This window comes from Carcharodon carcharias, chromosome 14, assembly GCF_017639515.1.
Source record: "Carcharodon carcharias isolate sCarCar2 chromosome 14, sCarCar2.pri, whole genome shotgun sequence".
NCBI lineage: Eukaryota > Metazoa > Chordata > Chondrichthyes > Lamniformes > Lamnidae > Carcharodon > Carcharodon carcharias.
In genome coordinates, this window is record NC_054480.1 from 72,820,431 (window position 1) to 72,837,675 (window position 17,245).

Consider the following 17,245-nt stretch of genomic DNA (forward strand, 5'->3'; position numbering starts at 1 on the left):
TAGGGGAATTGATAGCATCCTTTGTGAGCAGGATCGAGAGTCCCACATGGTATGTTGCCTGCCCAGTGCCAGGGTGAGGGACATCTCTGACCGGCTTGAAAGGTTATTGGAGAGGGAGGGGGAGGATCTAGTTGTGGTCCATGTCGGGACAAAAAACATAGGTAAGACTAGGAAAGAGGACCTAAGTTAAAGAATAGGTCCTCAAGGGTTATAATCTCCGGATTACTACCTGAGTCACGTGCAAATTGGCATAGGGACGCGAGAATAAGGGAAGTAAACACATACCTAAAGGAGTGGTGCAGGAGAGAGGGGTTCCATTTCGTGGGGTACAGGCATCAGTATTGGAACAGGAGGGATCTGTACCGTTGGGACGGTCTCCACCTGAACCGATCTGGGACCAATGTTCTAGTGAAAAGGATAAATAGGGTGGTCAACAGGACTTTAAACTGGAAAGTGGGGGAGGGGGGAGGGAAGCGTAAAACTCCAAGAAGAATGACTAATGGGAAACAAAGCAGCAGGTTAGCGTGTGGGGGGTGGATTCAACTTCGTGGAAAATGATGAAAAAGCTGAAAAGAAAGGAGAGCCCCAGAGAGGCTATTAAAGTCTCCAGAACACAAAATAGGACAGAGTGTTTGGAAAGGGCTAGGCATCTAACTTCAAGCACATCAGATAAAGGGACGACAATGAGAAAGGGGACGGGAAATACAGGACTGAAGGTGTTGTATCTGAATGCACGCAGTATACGAAATAAGGTAAATGAGCTTGTGGTACAGATTGCAATTGGCAGGTATGATGTGGTGGGCATCACTAAGACATGGCTCCAAGGGGATCAGGACTGGGAGCTAAATATCCAAGGATATACATCCTATTGAAAAGATAGGCAGGTTGGCAGAGGGGGTGGGGTTCCTTTGTTAGTAAGAAATGAAATTAAATCGATAGCAAGAAATGACGTAGGGTCAGATGATGTAGAGTCTGTGTGGGTAGAGTTGAGGAACCGCAAAGGTAAAAAAACCATAATGGGAGTAATGTACAGACCTCTGAACAGCAGTCAGGATGTGGGGCACAAGATACACCAGGAGATAGAAAAGGCGTGTAAGAAAGGCAAGGTTACAGTGATCATGGGGATTTTCAATATGGAGGTAGACTGGGAAAATCAGGTTGGTAGTGAATCCCAAGAAAAGCAATTTGTGGAATGTCTACGAGATGGCTTTTTGGAGCAGCTTGTAGTGGAGCCCACTAGGGAACAGGCAATTCTAGAGTTAGTGATGTGTAATGAGGCAGATTTGATAAGGGAGCTTAAGGTGAAGGAACCTTTAGGAGGAAGTGACCATAATATGATAGAATTTGCCCTGCAATTTGAGAGGAAAAAGCTGGAATCAGATGTAACGGTATTACAGTTGAATAAAGGCAACTACAGAGGCATGAGGGAGGAGCTGGCCAGAATTGACTGGGAATATTGTGAGCAATTTTGGGCCCCGTATCTCAGGAAGGATGTGCTGGCCCCGGAGAGGGTCCAGAGGAGGTTCACAAGAACGATCCCAGGAATGAAAGGCTTAACATATGAGGAACATTTGAGGACTCTGGGTCTATACTCGATGGAATTTAGAAGGATGAGGGGGGATCTGATTGAAACTTACAGAATACTGAAAGGCCTGGATAGTGTGGACGTGGGGAAGATGTTTCCATTAGTAGGAGAGACTAGGACCCGAGGGCACAGCCTCAGAGTAAAGGGAAGATCTTTTAGAAAAAAGATGAGGAGAAACTTCTTTAGCCAGAGAGTGGTGAATCAGAGAGTGGAATTCATTGTCACAGAGGGCTGTGGAGGCCAGGTCATTGAGTGTATTTAAGACTGAGATAAATAGGTTCTTGATTGGTAAGGGGATCAAAGATTATGGGGAGAAGGCGGGTGAATGAGGTTGAGAAACTTATCAGCCATGATTGAGTGGCGGAGCAGACTTGATGGGCTGAATGGCCTAATTTCTGCTCCTATGTCTTATGGTCTTATATGGGATTTCAACTACCTCAATAATAACTGGGATAAATTCAGTGTAGAAAGTACAAAGTGTTCAGAATTCTTACAATATATTCAGGAGAACTTTTCTAACCAATACATAGCAAATCTAACTAGAGAAGGGGCAGCTCTGAACTTAGTTTTAGAGAAGGAGCCTGGGCAGGTGGAGGGGGTATCAGTGGGAGGCACTTTGGCGACAGTGATCGTAATTCAATTTGATCTAGAGAAGTTAAGGAAAAAGACAAAGAAAGATCGAGAATAAGCGTTTTAAACAGGGGAATGGTCAATTTTACTAAGCTGTGATGTAATTTGGTAAAAGTGGACTGTAAACAGCTCCTTGAAGGTAAATCAGTGTCAGAGCAGTGGCAGGCATTCAAGGAGGGGATACAGGCTATTCAAAACAAATATGTTCCCACTAGGAAAAAGGATAGGACTCCCAAATCTATACTCTGCACTGATGTCAAAGAGCATACAGATTAGATAATGCTGAAAAGGAAAACCATGTCAGATACTGAAGCCCAGAGTTTTGACAGGATGGAGAACCTTTCCATCATGGAAAAAATAGCAGACGAGCCGGGAAATCCTAAGTCCCACCCCCGAACGCGGCACTTCCAATTCTCATGTGGGCAGGAATGGAGTCAGGCCGGGGTTCGCACATGTGTGGTTTACAGAGGCAGCTGGCCATTGAAATCACCAGCTGTCTCCACTGAAGTGGGATTATGGTCAGCCAGGAGTGCAAAACCCAGAGTGTGCAGATTAGACCAGGTAAGAACAGGTCTGAATTTGGTGGATTCATTTGGATAGCCAGGGTACCCTTTGGAGAGTTAAGGTACCCCTTTGGATCTGGTCCTGGGACACCTTTGGGAGAGGTAAGGTACCCTTTAGGATTGTTAAAAGTAAACATGGTTGGGTGTAAAAAGTGCATCAAATCATTAGAACTGTCAAAGGTGTCAAAGAACTGTCAAAGGATACTAGGTGAGTTGGCATGGAGAGGTTAAGAGTGGCTGGAGGGCTTTGTTGGCATGAGTTGGCACTAAGATGGCATAGGGGCTATAAAGGGTCATGGGAACGTGGGGTCATGGGGGTATAAGGGACCATGGGGTGGGCAGAGGAGCATGTATTGACATCAGGATATGAGGGGCCATGGGGGGAGGGGGTGGGGGGTCATGAGGTGATATATGTTCGCATGGATGGGCATGGGAGTGTGTGGTGGGAATGTGAGGACTGAGGACTGGAAGACTATTTTTTGTTCCAATCTGTTTTTTGTTTAATTGAACAAAGTACCGGAGCACAGAGACAGGCCTTCTGCCAGCCCACCTCTGCACCTGGCAATCTTCACACTGGTTCTGAGGACGGCGGGCCCGACTCCTAATCCAGACCATTCCTCCCTGCAGAATGTAAATCAGAATTGCGGGCGGCCACTTCTAAAGATCAGGTTCACAGACCTGGGAATTGTCCTGTCTCTGTGCACCTGACCCAGGAGTGAAAATCTGGGTCTGAAGGCTCAATCCTGAAGAAAGCCTAGCGTAGCATAGAATACGCAGGAGTGAAATCAAAAAGGAAATTAGATAAGTAATGAAAAAATATGAAAAAATATTGTCAATTAAAATCAAGGATGACCCAAAGATATGTTATAAATGCACAGGTTAATGCTGTGGGGACATGGGTTTAAATCCCACCATGGCAGTTGGTGGAATTTAGCTTCAATTAATAAAATCTGGGAATTAAGCTAGACATCTAGAAAACATCACCAAACCCATCAGGTTCACTAATGCCCTTTAGGGAAGGAAATCTACCATCCTTACCTGGTCTGGCCTACAGCAATGTAACTGCCCTCTGGTATGGCCTAGCAAGCCACTCAGGTCAAGGGCAATTACGGATAGGCAACAAATGCTGGCATTACCAGCGATGCCCACATTCCATGAAATAATGAAAAAAAGAGGATAACTGAGAAAAGGAGAGGGCCAATTAGCAAGCAAAAAGGCAAACTGTATGTAGAGGTGGAAGACATGGGTCTGGTTCTTAATGAATACTTTACATCAAGCTTCACATAAGAGAGGCATGAAGCAGACAATGTACCTAAGGGGGACCGTGTGAAATATTAGATGGGATAAACAGAGAGAGGGAGGACATATGAAGATATTTGGAATCCTTGAAAGTGGATACATCACCAAGCACAGATGAAGTGTATCCCAGGCTGCCAAGAGAAGAAACAGCAGAAGCTCTGACCATCATTCTCCAATCCCCCCTGACTACAGGCGTGGCCCCAGGCCAGCTAACATTTTACCATAGTTTAAAAATGGAGGGAAAAAGATACAGGCCGGTCAGCCTGTCATTGGTTGTCAGAAAATTATTGCAAAAGATTCCGAGACAGTATAAATTGTCATTTAAAGAAGCATGGATTAATCAAGGACAGTCAGCATGGATTTAAGGGAAGGTTGTGTTTGCTGAACTTGATTGAACCTTTTGAGGAAGTAAAAAGGAGGATCGTTGAAGGTACTGTGTCCGATGTAGTCTATATGGACCTTAGCAAGGCTTTTGGTTAGGTCCCACATGACAGATTGATCAGAAAAGTAGGAGCCATGGGATCCATGGGCATGTGGCAAGTTGGTACAAAACTGGCTCAATGGCAGAAAACACTGGGTGCTGGTCAACAAGTGTCTTGTGACAGAAAGGCTACTTCCAGTGAGGATGTACAGGGCTCTGTACTGGGTCCCTTGCTCTTCATAGTAATTTAGACTTGAATGTAAGGGGCATGATTAAGAGATTTGCAGGTGATACAAATATTGGCTGTTTGGTTGATAGTGAGGAAGAAAGCTGGAGACTGCAGGATGATAGTAATGAACTAATCAGGTGGGCACAACAAGTGAGAAATGGAATTCACTCTGGAGAAGTGTGAAGTAATGCATTTGGGGCGAGAAAACAAGATGAGGGAATACACAGTAAATAGCAGGATACTGAGAATAGGGGAACAGGGGGACCTTGGAGTGCAGATCCACAGAAGGTAGCAGGACAGATAAATAAGTTTATCAAGAAGGCATATAGGAGGCTTTCCTTTATTGGTCGAGGCCAAACATATAAGAGCAGGGAGGTTATATTAGAACTGTATAAAACACTAGTTAGACCTCAGCTAGAGTACAATTCCGGTCACCGCATTACAGAAAGGATGTAGTCAGACTAGAGAGGGTACAGAAGTTATTTATAAAGGTGTTGCCAGGACTGGAGAATTTTAGCCCTGAGGAAAGATTGAATAGGCTGTCATTGTTTTCTTTGGAACAGAAGAGGATGAAGGGATTTCAACTGAGGTGTATAAAAGTATAAGGGGAAGAGATAGAATCGATAGGAAGGGCCCATTTCATTAACAGGGAGGTCAATAACCAGGGGCCAGAGAGTTAAAGAAATTGGTAGAAGAATTAAATTGAGTTGAGGGGTAATTTTTTTTCACCAAGATAGTAGAAGGGGTCTGGGGCTCATTGTCTGAATAGTTGGCAGAAGCAGAAATGCTCATCACATTTAAAATAAATCTGGATAAGCACTTGTGCTGCTGGAACCTGCAGAGCTATGGACCAAAAGCTGGAAGGTGGGATTGGACTGGATACTGTGAGAAATTGATATTTTATTTTATATTTTTGGGGAATATTGCGTTATTCTATGAATAGGCTGTGTGTGTGTGTGTGTGTGTGTGTGTGTGTGTGTGTGTGTGTGTGTGTGTGTGTGTTAATTAAGCTGGGCAGGGAATAATATGAGATAGCTTGTCTGGGGGTTTAAAACATGAAAAGAATAGAGGTGTTAGGTTTGAGGCACAAGTGAATAGGTTCTAACTAGCATCTGCGTTTTTAGATAAGTGGAGAGTGTGTTGAATATCAAAGGGAAGTTAGAGGTAACAAGAAACATGTTTGTATCGTGCAGGAGTTCCATAGGTAAACAGAAGTGGGGATATTATATTTTATTGACCCGAAAGCAAAGACAAGATAAAACATGAAAGATCTTATATTTGGAAGGATTTGGGTTTCAAAGAGGTATGAGAACAATGGAACCTGAGATGACATGGAAAAAAAGGTATTTTAGAGTTACTGTAGAGAGCTGTTTGAGCTGCAGTGACTGGACCTGGGGCTAAGTTGAACTAGAGCTGTGAGATGAAGCTGCTGAGCTGTGGCTCTGGGTGTAGAGAGGATGCAGTTTGAATCAACCATCTAGTCAAGCCAGAAAAGACTTAAGCTGCAAAAAGCAGTTTTATTTTGAAGTTTGGATTTTCACAGCAGAGTGGAAGAGAGATACAGGTCATGTGGTATGCCTTTATTGAATCTAAAGCAGTTTACCTTGGGTAATATTACTATTTTTTTTTTACAGTTAGACATCTATAAGGGAGTGTTGCCTGGAAGGTGTTTACCTGTGGATCCAACCTGGTAGATAGTCTTTTTGGGGTAATGTTTTGTCTAAGTTTATCTGTGTGCCTATAATCTTGTGTGCTTAAGTTTTCTTTTATTCTTGTTAATAAAATTTCTACTTTTAACTTTTAAAATTCCGGGTCTGTTACTGAACTTCTTACTGCTGAGATCAATAGATCAGTATGTCCCCTTCTTGTTTTCAGAATATAGAAAAACAGGTTGTGGCTCATAAGCCAAGTTTCCCCCTGGGATTTTGTTTGCGCAGCATTTAACATCGGCTGTGGTCATAACAAGGGCTCATTTTCAGACAGCAGAGACAATGTGCTTAATGGCCTCCTTCTGTGCTATAAATCTTTCCATGTTTTTGTGTTTCATTCAGCCTGCATCATATAGTTTTGATGCCCTATGCATCATGATACAGACACACCCACTCCACCCAGAGCATTGTACTTTTCAGGAGAGGTGGAAAAAAGGAAAAAACCCTGAACCATTTCAGGAAGAAATGTGGGAACATTCTTTTGCAACATTTGATGTCATGTTTTTAAAAAAGGAGAAAGGAAGCCAGCCATTTCCAATCTACAGAGAAGCTTCCCCAGCAACATGTATTTTAGAATGTAAATTGATTATCAGTGTCAAGAGGTGTCTAACCTTGACTAGGTACTCATGCTCTCCTGGCAGGATATTGTACATTGATTCAGGATAGGCAGATGGGAAGACAGGGTTGACTCATCTTGCAAACCTGCCATGATATTGACGGAGATATTTCCTACTAGAGCTTGACGCCCACATCGTAACACCTAATGTTCTTGCACTCTTTGTTTTGGCTGCGGATACATTGCTTTCTTGGCAGTTCATGGATAACAGGCCTGCTTTGTGGCCCCCTTTGTCCAAATGGGATGAATGACATGTCCCAGCAACTCCCAACTGCTTACATAGAACTACATAGTATTCACAGCAGAGAAAGAGGCCATTTGGCTGAACTGGTCTCTGCCGGTGTTTATATTCTACACAAGCATCCATCCATCTTTCTTCATCTTATCCTATCAAAATATCCTTCTATTCCTTTCTCCCTCTTGTACATACCTAGCATATTCTTAAAGGCATCTATGCTATTCACCTCAACTACTCCTCGCAAGTTCCACATTCTAACTCCTCTCTAGTTAAAGAGATTTCTCCTGAATTCCCTACTGCCAATTTATTAGTGACCAGCTTAGTAGCCTCTAGTTCAGGCCTCATCCACAAGTAAAAACAATCTTTCTACATCTACCCAATCAAACTCCGTTAAATGTTAAAGACTGGTCACCTCCCAACCTTCTTGTTTCTAGAGCGTTTGCAGGCAATTGCAGATTATTGGGAGTTATGAATTGCCTTCAATTTCTTCTGTAAAAGGTGAGAATCATGTCAGCTACACACATTTCTGGCCAGGGAGCCACTGACAACGCAGTTGAAGAACTGCTTAGTGGGTCTTTGGACTGTACAAGCAATGAACTTGACCTGAAGTTCTGGCTTGTTCAGATTTTGTTTGCTCATTCTAAATCCATGCAGGCCTTGATCAGATTTGAGTCCTTTTATTGTTTAATTAATGCTGCAAATGCTTCAGGTTATGGATAGGTGAAGTTATAAAATCATCAATTGTTTACTCAGTAATCACTCAGAAATCTGCAGCAATATACAATATCTGATGGCACAATGTCAAAGATCAACAATCATTGAACTCGTAAACATTGCCTATAATCCCTCACTGTACTCCCAAACACAGCCTACAATCCCCCATTAAACTCCTAAACACTGTCTTCAATCCATCAGTGGACTATCAAACACAGAATACATTCCATCACTGAACTCACAAACAACCTCTATACACCATCACTGAACTACCAAACAATCTCTATACACCATCAGTGAACTCACAAACATGGTCGACAATTGATCAATGAACTCCTAAACATGGTCCACAATCCATCATTGAACTTCTAAACACTGTCTGCAATCCATCTCAGAACTCACAAACACTGTCTACAATCCATCTCAGAACTCACAAACACTGTCTACATTACATCTCAGAACTCATAAACACTGTCCACAATCCATCTCAGAACTCACAGACACTGTCTACAATCCATCTCAGAACTCACAAACACTGTCTACAATCCATCTCAGAACTCACAAACACTGTCTACAATCCATCTCAGAACTCACAAACACTGTCTACAATCCATCTCAGAACTCACAAACACTGTCCACAATCCATCTCAGAACTCATAAACACTGTCCACAATCCATCTCAGAACTCACAAACACTGTCTACAATCCATCACTGAACACGAAAACACTGTCAACAATCCATCACAGAACTCCCAAACACTGACTAAATCATTCATTGAGCTCCCAAACAATTTCTACACTCCATCAATGAACTCTCAAAGATTGTCTACAATCCATCACTGAAGTTCAAAATACTGTCTGCAATCAATCACTGAACTGCCAAAAACTGTGTACAATCCATCACTGAACACTGGAACACTGTCCACAATTGCCAAATGGACTCCCAAATACTGCATACCATCCCCCAATGAACTCCCAAACATAGTCTACAATCCAAAACTGAATTCCCAAGCACTGTCCACAATTCATTACTGAACACACACAGACTGTCTATAATCCCCCAACAAACTCCCAAACACTGTCCACAATCGATCATTGAACTCCTCAACAATCTCTACACTCCATCACTGTACTCTCAAAGATTGTCTAAAATCTATCACTGAACTGGCTAACACTGTTGATAATTCATTAATGAACCACCATAGACTCACATCAATCCCTCACTGAACTCCAAAACACTGCCTAAAGTCCATTACAGAAATCTCAAAGACTGTAAGCAATCCATCACTGAACTCTCGTACACTGTCTACAATCCACCAGTGAACTGACAAACACTTTCTACAATCCATCACAAAACGGCCAAACACTGCCTACAATCACCCACTGAATTCCCAATCACTGCCTACAATCCATTACTGAATATGCAAACACTGTCCATAATCTATCACAGAACTGCCAAACACTGCCTGCACTCCATCACTGAACTCCCAAAGAATGTCTACAATCCATCACTAAACTGCCAAAAACTGTCTACACTCCCTCCCTGAAATCCCAACCACTTTCCACTATCCATCACTGAACCACCAAACATTGTCTACAAACTCTCACTGAACTCCCAAACATTGCCTAAAATCCATTACTGAATTCTCAAAGTCGGTATAGAATCCATCACTGAGCTCTCAGACACTGTTTACAATCCATCATTGAATTCACAAAACAAAAACAAAAACAGAATTACCTGGAAAAACTCAGCAGGTCTGGCAGCACCGGCGGAGAAGAAAAGAGTTGACGTTTCGAGTCCTCATGACCCCTCGACAGAACTTGAGTTCGAATCCAAGAAAGAGTTGAAATATAAGCTGGTTTAAGGTGTGTGTGTGGGGGGCGGAGAGAGAGAGAGAGAGAGAGAGAGGTGGGGTGGGGGTGTGGTTGCAGGGACAAACAAGCAGTGATAGAAGCAGATCATCAAAAGATGTCAACAACAATAATACAAAAGAACACATAGATGTTAAAGTTAAAGTTGGTGATATTATCTAAACGAATGTGCTAATTAAGAATGGATGGTAGGGCACTCAAGGTATAGCTCTAGTGGGGGTGGGGAGAGCATAAAAGATGTAAAAAAAAATAAATAAATAAATATATATTTTTTTTCTTTTTCTCTTTTTATAATGGAAATAGGTGGGAAAAGGAAAATCTTTATAATTTATTGGAAAAAAAGAGAAAAGGAAGGGGGAAACAGAAAGGGGGTGGGGATGGGGGAGGGAGCTCACGATCTAAAGTTGTTGAATTCAATATTCAGTCCGGATGGCTGTAAAGTGCCTAGTCGGAAGATGAGGTGTTGTTCCTCCAGTTTGCGTTGGGCTTCACTGGAACAATGCAGCAAGCCAAGGACAGACACGTGGGCAAGAGAGCAGGTTGGAGTGTTAAAATGGCAAGTGACAGGGAGGTTTGGGTCATTCTTGCGGACAGACCGCAGGTGTTCTGCAAAGCGGTCGCCCAGTTTACGTTTGGTCTCTCCAATGTAGAGGAGACCACATTGGGAGCAACGAATGCAGTAGACTAAGTTGGGGGAAATGCAAGTGAAATGCTGCTTCACTTGAAAGGAGTGTTTGGGTCCTTGGACGGTGAGGAGAGAGGAAGTGAAGGGGCAGGTATTGCATCTTTTGCGTGGGCATGGGGTGGTGCCATAGGAGGGGGTTGAGGAGTAGGGGGTGATGGAGGAGTGGACCAGAGAACACCTGCGGTCTGTCCGCAAGAATGACCCAAACCTCCCTGTCGCTTGCCATTTTAACACTCCACCCTGCTCTCTTGCCTACATGTCTGTCCTTGGCTTGCTGCATTGTTCCAGTGAAGCCCAACGCAAACTGGAGGAACAACACCTCATCTTCCGACTAGGCACTTTACAGCCATCCGGACTGAATATTGAATTCAACAACTTTAGGTCGTGAGCTCCCTCCCCCATCCCCAACCCCTTTCTGTTTCCCCCTTCCTTTTCTCTTTTTTTTCCAATAAATTATATAGATTTTCCTTTTTCCACCTATTTCCATTATAAAAAGAGAAAAAGAAAAAAAAAATATTTATTTATTTATTTTTTTACATCTCTTATGCTCTCCCCACCCCCACTAGAGCTATACCTTGAGTGCCCTACCATCCATTCTTAATTAGCACATTCGTTTAGATAATATCACCAACTTTAACTTTAACACCTATGTGTTCTTTTGTATTATTGTTGTTGACATCTTTTGATGATCTGCTTCTATCACTGCTTGTTTGTCCCTACAACCACACCCTCACTCCACCTCTCTCTCTCTCTCTCTCTCTCTCTCCGCCCCCCACACACACACCTTAAACCAGCTTATATTTCAACTCTTTCTTGGACTCGAACTCAAGTCCTGTCCAAGGGTCATGAGGACTCGAAACGTCAACTCTTTTCTTCTCCGCCAGTGCTGCCAGACCTGCTGAGTTTTTCCAGGTAATTCTGTTTTTGTTTTTGTTTTGGATTTCCAGCATCTGCAGTTTTTTTGTTTTTATCTCTGTATTGAATTCACAAACACTGTCTACTATCCATCACTGAACAACCAAATACTGTCTACACTCCCTCTCTGAAATCCCAACCACTGTCCACTATCCATCACTGAACTCCCAAAAACAGTCAACAATCCATCACTGAACTCCCAAGCACTGTCTACAATCCATCACAAAACGGCCAAACACTGTCTACAATCGCCCACTGAATTCCCAATCACTCCCTACAATCCATTACTGAACACACAAACACTGTCCACAATCCATCACTGAACTCCCAAACACTGACTAAATCACCAGTTGAGCTCCCAAACAATTTCTACACTCCATCACTGAAGTTCAAAATACTGTCTGCAATCAATCACTGAACTGCCAAAAACTGTGTACAATCCATCACTGAACTCCCCAACAATCTCTACACTCCATCACTGAACTCTCAAAGATTGTCTAAAATCTATCACTGAACTCGCTCACACTGTCGATAATCCATTACTGAACTGCCAAAGACTCACTTCAATGCCTCACTGAACTCCAAAACACTGCCTCAAGTCGATTACAGAAATCTCAAAGACAGTAAGCAATCCATCAGTGAACTGACAAACATTCTACAATCCATCACAAAACTGCCAAACACTGTCTACAATTGCCCACTGAATTCCCAAACAGTGTCCACAATCCATCACTGAACCCTCAAACACTGTCTACAATCCATCACAGAACTCCCAAACGATTTCTACACTCCATCATTGACCTCTCAAAGATTGCCTACAATCCATCATTGAATTTCAAAACACTGTCTACAATCAATCACTGAACTGCCAAAAACTGTGCATAATCCATCACTGAACAAGAAACTTTGTCTGCAATCACCAAAATATCTCCCAAACACTGTCCACAGTCCCTCACTGAACTCTCAAACACTGTCTACAATCCATCACCGAGCTCTCAAACACTGTCTACAATCCATCACTGAACTCTCAAACACTGCCTACAATCCAAAACTGAATGAGAAGACACTGTCTACAATCCATCACTGAACTCCCAAACACTGCCTACAATCCAACACTGAACGAGAAAACACTGTCTACATTCCATCACGGAACTCGCAAACACTGTCTACGCTAGCTCCCTGACATCCCAACCACTGTTCACGATCCATCACTGAACTCCCAACAACAATCAACAATATATTACCATACATCCAATCACTGTCTGCAATCCATTACCAAACTTTGAAACACTGTCTAGAATCCCCCAATGGACTCCCAAACACTGCCTACAATCCAACACGGAATTCACAAGCTCTGCCCACAATCCATTACTGAACACACAAACACTGTCCACAATCCCCCACCAAACACTCAAACACTGTCTACAATTGATCATTGAACTGCAATTCACTGTCTACAATCCATCACTGAACTCACAAACACTGTCTAACTCCCTACCTGAAATCCCAACCACTGTCCACTATCCATCACTGAAATCCCAAACACTGTCTACATTGCATTGCTGAATTCTCAAACCCTGTCTGCAATCCATCAGTGAGTTGACCAACACTGTCTATAATCCATCGTTGAACTCAGTGTTCTACAATCCAGCACTTTACTGCCAAACACTGCATGCAATCCATCATTGAACTCCCAAACACTGCCTACAATAAAACATTGAACTCTCAAACCATCTCTGCAATCCATCAGTGAGCTGACAAACACCGTCTACAATCCATCACTGAACTCAGCGTTCTACATTCCAGCACTTTACTGCCAAACATAGTATACAATCCATCACTGAACTCACAAACGCTGTCTACAATCCACCTCTGAACTCTCAAACACTATCTACAATCCACCACTAAACTCCCAACCACTGTTTTCCGTACATCACAGAACACAGAAACACTGTCTAGAATCCGTCTTTGAACTCCCAAACACTGACTACAATCCATCACTGAATTCCCAAACGCTGCCTACAATCCAACACTGAACGAGAAAACACTGTCTCCAATCCCCCACTGAACTGCCAAATACTGTCCACACTCCATACCTGAAATACCAAACACTGTCTACATTCCATTGCTGAATTCTCAAACACTGTCTAAAACCCATCAGTGAGTTGACAAACACTGTTTACAATGCATCATTGAACTCACAGTGTTCTACAATCCAGCAATTTACTGCCAAACACTGTATAAAATCCATCACTGAACTCCCAAACACTGTCTTCAATACAACATTGAACTCTCAAACCCTGTGTACAATCCATCAGTGAGCTGACAAACACTGTCTACAATCGCCCACTGAATTCCCAAGCACTGTCTACAATCCATCATTGAACTCACAAACAAAGTCTACAATCCATCTCTGAACTCTCAAACACTGTCTATGATCAACAACTGAATGTCCCAACCACTGTCTTCTGTGCATCACAGAACTCAGAAACACTGTCTAGAATCTGTCATTAAACTTCCAAACACTGTCTACAATGCAGCACTGAACCCGCAAAAACTGTCTACTAACCACCACTGAACTCACAAAAAATGTCCACAGTCCATCACTGAACTCCCAAACGCTATCTACAATCCAACACTGAATGAGAAAACACTGTCTATATTCCATCACTGAACTCGCAAACACTGTCTACACTAGCTCCCTGACATCCCAACCATTGTCCACTATCCATCACTGAACACCCAACAACAGTCAACAACATATCACCGTACACCCAATCACTGTCTGCAATCCATTACTGAACTCTGAAACACTGTCTACAATCCCCAAATGGACTCCCAAACACTGCCTACAATCCAACACTGAATTCCCAAGCACTGCCCACAATCTATTACTGAACACACAAACACTGTCCACAATCCCCAACCAAACTCCCAAACACTGTCTCCAATCGATCATTGAACTGCAATTCACTGTCTACAATCCATCACTGAACTCACAAACACTGTCTCCAATCCCGCACTGAACAGCCAAGCACTGTCTACACTCCCTACCTGAAATCCTAACCACTGTCCACTATCCATCACTGAAATTCCAAACACTGTCTACATTTCATGGCTGAACTCTCAAACCCTGTTTACAATCCATCAGTGAGTTGAACAACACTGTCTACAATCCATCACTGAACTCAGTGTTCTACAATCCCGCACTTTACTGTGAAACATAGTATACAATCCATCACTGTACCCTCAAACACTGTCCACAATCCCTCCCTCAAATCCCAACCACTGTCCACTATCTATCACCAAACTCAAAAAAACTGTTCATAATCTAACATTGAACTCTCAAACACTGTCTACACACCATCACTGAAATTCCAAACACTGTCCACACAGACTCCCTGAAATCAAAACCACAATCCACTATCCAACACTGAACTCCCAACCACTGCCTATAATGCATCACTGAACGCGCAAATTCCCCGATGAATTCCTAAACACTGTCTGCAATCCATCCCTAAACTCCCAAACACGGTCCACAATCCATTACTGAAAAGGCAGTGTCTACAATCCATTGGTGAACTCACAAACACTGTCTACAATCCCCCACAAACACTCAAACACTGTCTATACGATCCATTGAATTCACAAACACTGTCAACAATCCATTACTGAATACACAAACACTTGCTAAAATTCATCACTGAACTCCCAAACACTGTCAATAATACATCACTGAACTTGGAAACATTGTCCACAAGCCATCAATGAAATGGTAAACAATGTCTACAATCAATCACTGAACTTCCAAGTACTGTCTAGGATCCATCACTGAACTGCCAAACAATGTCTACAATTCAACACTGAATTCCCAAGCACTGCCCACAATCCATTACTGAACACACAAACGCTGTCCAGAATCCCCAACCAAACTCCCAAACACTGTCTACAATCGATCATTGAACTGCAATTCACTGTCTACAATCCATCACTGAACTCACAAACATTGTCTCCAATCCCCCTCTGAACAGCTAAACACTGTCTACACTCCCTACCTGAAATCCTTACCACTGTCCACTATCCATCACTGAAATCCCAAACACTGTCTACATTACATTGCTGAACTCTCAAACCCTGCCTATAATCCATCAGTGAGTTGACCAGCACTGTCTATATTCCATCACTGAACTCAGTGTTCTAGAATCCCGCACTTTACTTCCAAACACAGTATACAATCCATCACTGTACCCTCAAACACTATCCACAATCCCTCCCTCAAATCCCAACTACTGTCACTATCTATCACCAAACTCAAATAAACAGTTCATAATCTATCATTGAACTCTCAAACACTGTCTACACTCCATCACTGAAATTCCAAACACTGACCTCACACCCTCCCTGAAATCCAAACCACAGTCCACTATCCATCACTGAACGCCCAACCACTGCCTGTAATGTACCACTGAACATGCAAACATTGTCTACAATTCCCCGATGAACTCCTAAACACTGTCTGCAATCCATCCCTAAGCTCCCAAACACTGTCCACAATCTATTACTGAAAAGGCAGATTCTACAATCCATCAGTGAACTCACAAACACTGTCTACAATCCCCTAGCAAACACTCAAACACTGTCTACACGATCCATTGAATTCCCAAACCCTGTCAACAATCCATACAAACACTTTCTAAAATTCATCACTGAACTCCCAAACACTGTCTACAATACATCACTGAACTCGGAAACATTGTCCAAAAGCCATTATTGAAATGGTAAACAGTGTCTACAATCCATCACTGAACTCCCAAGACCTGTCTAGGATCCATCATTGAACTGCCAAACACTGTCTAGACTCAATCACTGAACTCTCAAACACTGCCTACATAACCCACTGAATTCCCAAAAACTGTCTACAATCCATCACTGAACTCTCAAGCACTGTCTACAATCCAAATGTGAAGTCTCAAACCCTGTCTATAATCCATCAGTGAGCTGACAGACAATGTGTACAATCACACACTGGATTCCCAAAAACTGACTACAATCCATCACTGAACTCCCAAATACTGTCTACAAACCCTCACTGAACTGCCAAACACTGTCTACGCTCAATCACTGAACTCTCAAACACTGTCTACATGATCCAGTGAATTCCCAAACATTGTCCACAATCCATGAATATATTCCCAAACACTGTCCACAATCCATCATTGAACTCCCAACCACTGTCTACAAACCCCCACTGAACTGCCAAACACTGTCTACACTCCCTACCTAAAATCCCAACAACTGTCCACTATCCATCACTGAAATCCCAAACACTGTTCTACATTCCATGGCTGAACTCTCAAACCCTGTTTACAATCAATCAGTGATTTGACAAACACAGTCTACCATCTATCACTGAACTCACAGTGTTCTGTAATCCAGTACTTTAATGCCAAACACAGCATACAATCTGTCACTAAACCCTCAAACACTGTCTACCGTCCATCAGTGTGCTGACAAACACTGTCTATCATTGCCCACTGAAATCCCAAACACTGTCTACAACCCATCACTGAACACCCAAACACTGTCTACAATCCACCACTGAACTCCCAAACACTGTACAATCCATCACTGAACTCCCAAGCACTGTCTACAATCCATCACTGAACTCCCAAGCACTGTCTACAATCCATCACTGAACTCCCAAGCACTGTCTACAATCCATCACTGAACACCCAAACACTGTCTACAATCCATCACTGAACTCCCAAG